Raw genomic sequence first — 5,124 nt, 5'->3', positions numbered from 1 at the left:
TTGGACTTTCCGTGAGGCAGGAGAGAGTCTGACTTGGGCGGGCTGTTGTAGTATCTTGTATCGCCGGAGCTCGTCACAACGGGGAAGTTAGAAGTGACAACTGCTAGGGACCGGCTTCTGAAATCCAGTGCTTACCTCTACGCGTTATTTGCCTGGGTCACAGTGCATTTGAAAGTGCCCGAGTGGGCTGTGTGGGGGCTGGCCGTTTGCAGAAGCCAAATGCAGATCCCCGGCTTTCCCCTTGTACCACAAGGGGTCCCTTCATCATTTCCCACTGAAAGCACTGAGCGGTGGTAAAACATCCAAACCGCGTTTGGCTTAGCTACTTTTTTTCATTTGCCGGTGCTGGGTTACAGCTTCAAAACACCAAATAACGAGAGCCCAAAACACCAGATAACGACAGCCCCTTAGCTCAGATTTCACCCCACGCTCCCACGTTTCATTGCTTTAGCAAAGCCAGGACAACACACAAGCCAATTTAAAATAAGCATTTTAATGCAAAGTGGTGATAGGGCACTCTGTGTAAATCTGTTACCATAACATCTTTTGCATACTGTATTTAATTTCAACAACTACTTTTAGGCAAGTGAAACCAAACCTGCAATACCACATACACTATTTAGCGCACACTGCTTGAAGGTTGGTCGGTGTGATGTCAGAAACTAGAGAACAAGGAACAAGAAGGAAAGAGAAAATTACTATTGTTTTCTATAAGAAGGGTAGTACATTTACAGAAAAATGGAAGCCAGCAAAACAAAGTTTTTATCTCTTGATTAAAGGAACAAACTTAAAAAACAAGTCTGTGCCCCTTCCAGACCCCTCCATGTTATACAGGAGGTCACCAAATGAATCATGAAAATGTGAGGCAAGAATCTATTAAGGAAAGTGCATCTTCACTAAGGCTATGTCTATGTTGCAAATGGAGGTGTCCTGTAGCATGTCTCCCTTAGCTACCTTTAATCTACCTAGTTCAAGTAACAATAAGAGTAAAGGTATGGGGGCACATGCTCTTCACTGCAGGCTACATAAGCCTGGCCAGGATGCCAGACAAGCTCACTCACAGAGGTCTATGCATCTCTGCTATTGCTGCCAAGCTAGCTAATCAACAGCTAGCCCAGGTGTGGAGTGTGGAGAAGCCCTAGTTTTCTGGTGGCTGAGTCTGGGGTTTGGTTTTGTGGGTTTTTTTCCTAGCCAGCACAGACTTATTTCAGCTTTCAAAAGATGAATTTTATTTCCTCTACATGAAGGGAATTGGAGAACTCAAAAGCTGTAAGATGTATACACTGACAGCCTGATTCAGTGTCCATGGAAATCACTGGGAAGCTTCCCATTAATTTCAAAGTGCTTCAGACTGGGACTTAATTGCTTATCTGATCTGTGTGACTCCAGTGCATAGATTCAATCCTCTTCAGAACTGTTTTTGAATACAGGCTTGAGGCACCAACCTTAGAGTTATTTGAGACTATAATGGGATCTAAGTACATGTGTAGATGCTGCCCCGAATGGCTTTCTGTGAAGACTGATCCTGCTAAGTTTATGCATTTAAAACATCTGGTCATTTTTAAAGGAAAACTAGTCAAACAGGTAGGGTAATTAAATTTAAGGTTGGTCTGAGGTGCCCTGCCACTTTTTTAACACTTCAAAATCTCCTGTTAGTAGACACCACATCACTTAATACATGTGATAATATCAAACCTACTCTGCCACTTTCACTTCTGTGGCTGTTCAGTTTTAGAGGAGACTGCCACCTATAATTGTGAGCACCGTTTAACAAATAATGCAAGTCCTTGCTAATAGACCAGGATAGGATCACCTTTGTCACAGAGAAAAAAAGTCAGGAAAAGGTCAAGATCTTACTTTCTGAGCAGAATTACGAAGTATCCTCAATCTTTATTTCCAGGATTCTCTTAATTAACTATTACTTTAATGAGCAAAACTTGTCCCAAACAACCCCAAACAACTTACTCAAAAGGGTGGCATATTTTTTTGAGTAATGCTTGCACTCCAGGCTTCTTGAAGACAAAATGCTGCTTCTATTTCTTTGTTCTTGAAAAACAACTGTCTATTGTTCTGTTCCCTTAGAAATACTACAAACATAGAATATGCATTAGAGGCCTTCAGATTTGTTTAGTATACATCTCTTAATTGCTAATCTTCGACATTTGGACACTGTTTAACTACGGTAGACTGGTAAAAAGAGAAATCTATCAACAGATGAGGAATACAAGTTCTATTTTCCATCCCAAGGCTAGAGAGGAATATTTACAGGATCTTTGTCTTGCTGTCAAGTGCTATATACAACAAGAGAAGTGTAGCTAAGCAGATGTTAACTGAAAGGCAAAACACTTTGTTGCTTTCAAGTGAATTTTATCCCATCAAGAGTTGTGGTAGGAAAACAAAGCATTTAATAAAAGTCACGTATATAAAAATAAAAAGGAGAGAATGCTACAGAATTGAATGGATTAATCACAATTATTGTCATCTGATTTTTTGAGAGAGGCCAAATGTAGCGTATCTAGAACCTGGAGAACACTTTGATGCCATGGAATACACCCAGTGGAAGGCAGGCATCATACGGTTTTGAAAAGCCTAAATACTTTATAAGTTTTGTCCTGCCAAATTCTACATATACAAAATTAATATCTCACCAAAATTAGTATAGGGCTCCGCCATTAGGTACAGCTGACAGTAACGGCACGAAGTGTAAAATGACTTTCTTGCACAGTTTTCAAATTGCATGTTCTGTCTAATGCTGCCAGGCATGATGGTGGACAGATTAAGGCAGTTCACTATAGTTCTAGAAGTAAGAGTTTGAATCTCATTTTACATTCATGCCATTGGCCCAGTTGTGAATGGGTACCTGGCCATTATGGCTGGGGAGTCAGCAAGGGCTGGGCATGATGCTAATGACATCACACCCTTCCTGTTCATGCCACTGCTACAGAAGTGCCTAAAACACACTACCCCTTTTGGCCAACTGCCTATCCAGGCTTGTGTACACCTTTGCACTTTTTGATCTAATGATTTGCACCTACTGATCCTATCCAAATACTGTTACCAAAGTTTCTTCCTTCATGAAGTTCACCCCCTTTCTATGTCATTCCTTTGTATACACTATACAGTCTGCCTCCTAAGATTGCCAAAAAGCCACTCACTGACTCTGCCTGACATGAAACAGAAAGATGACCTAAAGACATTAAAAATGTCACTCCTAATAGTACATAAATATGAGCAAGAATAATTCCAGTGTATGTGGTAGTATTGGAATAACATGGGAAGTTGCGGGGGGAAGGTTGGGAGTAAGGCTCTCTAAACTTGAAGTTTCTATTTGCAGTTTTTATACCCTATTTTTTATTTTATATACTCTATTTTCAGCAGAGTATATAAAATATACTCATTAACTATTCAGCTTTTCCTCCCTTCCCAGAATGTAATATTAAAAAGAACTTCCATAAAACCATGTCATGCAGTAAAATAAATAGTAATTGACTGGCTATCTGCACGGTGTTTCCAGCAGGTTTCCTCGGCAGCTGATACTCGGGTGGGGAGCAATTCATGACACCATTATTTAATGGTGACCATCTGGCTCAGACTTGAGGGTGGAGAACCAAAAAAGGAACCAACAATATGTGTTTAATTTTAAAAGAATGCCACAGTTAGCTACTATGTCTGGGCACAGAACAGATGATGCTGAAGCAAACAGACTCTTCATATTTAATTTGCAATTCAACTTTAAAGAACAAACTTCCTTTTGAAAATAACTTTGTAGTATGGATGACACTTGAACAGAAAGTGTTATAATATACTGGGCATATGGTACCTCCAGAAGGGATACTGAACTACCAGACTATAGTCATTTTGAACACCTGTGGGTATGAGAAGGCATTTGGGCAAGGGAATGGAAGGAGAAGTCTTGTATCAAACATAACCAAAGAGATTTTTCCCCATACAGAATTAAGATTTTTATAAAACAGTAATGTTCTATTACAGAATGTGGTAGTTTAAAATTGTGTCATCCTAAATTTGGTCAAATCCAAACACTTTACATTTAAAAAGGATCTTTCACTGCCACACACAACGCGTACACATTTTCCCTCCCTCATCTCATATCATTCCATGTTAAACCATTAGGCAATATACAGTCTAAAACAATTCTAAGAGGTTCTGAAGGGTGCCTCTTTAAAGACTGACTTCACATTAATCTCCATCTTCCCATGCAGAGGATGTTCAACTGATTCTTGCTCTCCTTCCAAACCCTGCTAGGTAAATCTAGTAACATAAGTACTTCCTACACTTCTTTTATGAGGATGAAGAGCTCATTTCTTATTCAAGCTTTCTGAGCAATGTACAGGATGTGTCTATACATGCACTTTAATGTGCTGTAGCCTATTTTACTGAGCATTAAAGTGCCATGTAAAAAACTATGAGATTATGCAAATGCACAGTAAAATAAGCTACTGCACATAAAGTGTCACTTAAAAAACATGCACATTCATTGCTATGCATTAAGGCAGCCTAACGTGCATGTCTTTAGTACCTCACATCAGAGGTACTAAATTTAATTCACATTAGAAAAAATGCACATGTAGACACGCCCACAGGGTATTAATGTAACCATGAGAAAATTATTCTGGCGCATATCCATGAGGGGCCAGCAGGGGAGATTATGCTTAGGGGCAATCAATATGGGTTCATTAGTGGCAGGTCCTGTCAGACCAACCTGGTGGCCTTCTATGACCAGATCACCAAATCCTTAGACGCAGGGGTAGCTGTAGACATAGTCTTCCTGGACTTCCGGAAAGCCTTCAACACTGTTTCTCACCCTGTTCTCATTAAAAAACTGGGGGACTGTGGTGTCGACACCCACACAGTCAAATGGGTCGCCAACTGGCTGGAGGGCCGCACCCAGAGAGTGGTGGTGGATGAGTCATTTTCAGCCTGGAGGGATGTGGGCAGTGGGGTCCCCCAGGGCTCGGTCCTCAGGCCCACACTGTTCAATATCTTCATCAGTGACTTGGACGAGGGGGTAAAAAGCACCCTGTTCAAATTTGCCAAGGACACTAAGATGTGGGCATGCTAGAAGGGAGGAATAGGCTGCAATCGGACCTAGACAGGTTACAGGGG

General features: G+C 40.8%; 1 protein-coding gene across 1 annotated transcript in view; it reads left to right on the top strand.

Moving 5' to 3' along the window:
• The window catches only part of GRIN3A (glutamate ionotropic receptor NMDA type subunit 3A), a 160,988-nt gene that overhangs the window by 6,980 nt on the left and 148,884 nt on the right, over positions 1-5,124 (top strand). The window lies entirely within an intron of this gene.

This window comes from Gavialis gangeticus, unplaced genomic scaffold (assembly GCF_001723915.1).
Source record: "Gavialis gangeticus isolate Ggan-Ray unplaced genomic scaffold, GavGan_comp1, whole genome shotgun sequence".
Lineage (NCBI taxonomy): Eukaryota > Metazoa > Chordata > Crocodylia > Gavialidae > Gavialis > Gavialis gangeticus.
Note: the sequence above shows the minus strand (reverse complement) of the source record. Positions and strands in the feature narration are given on the sequence as shown.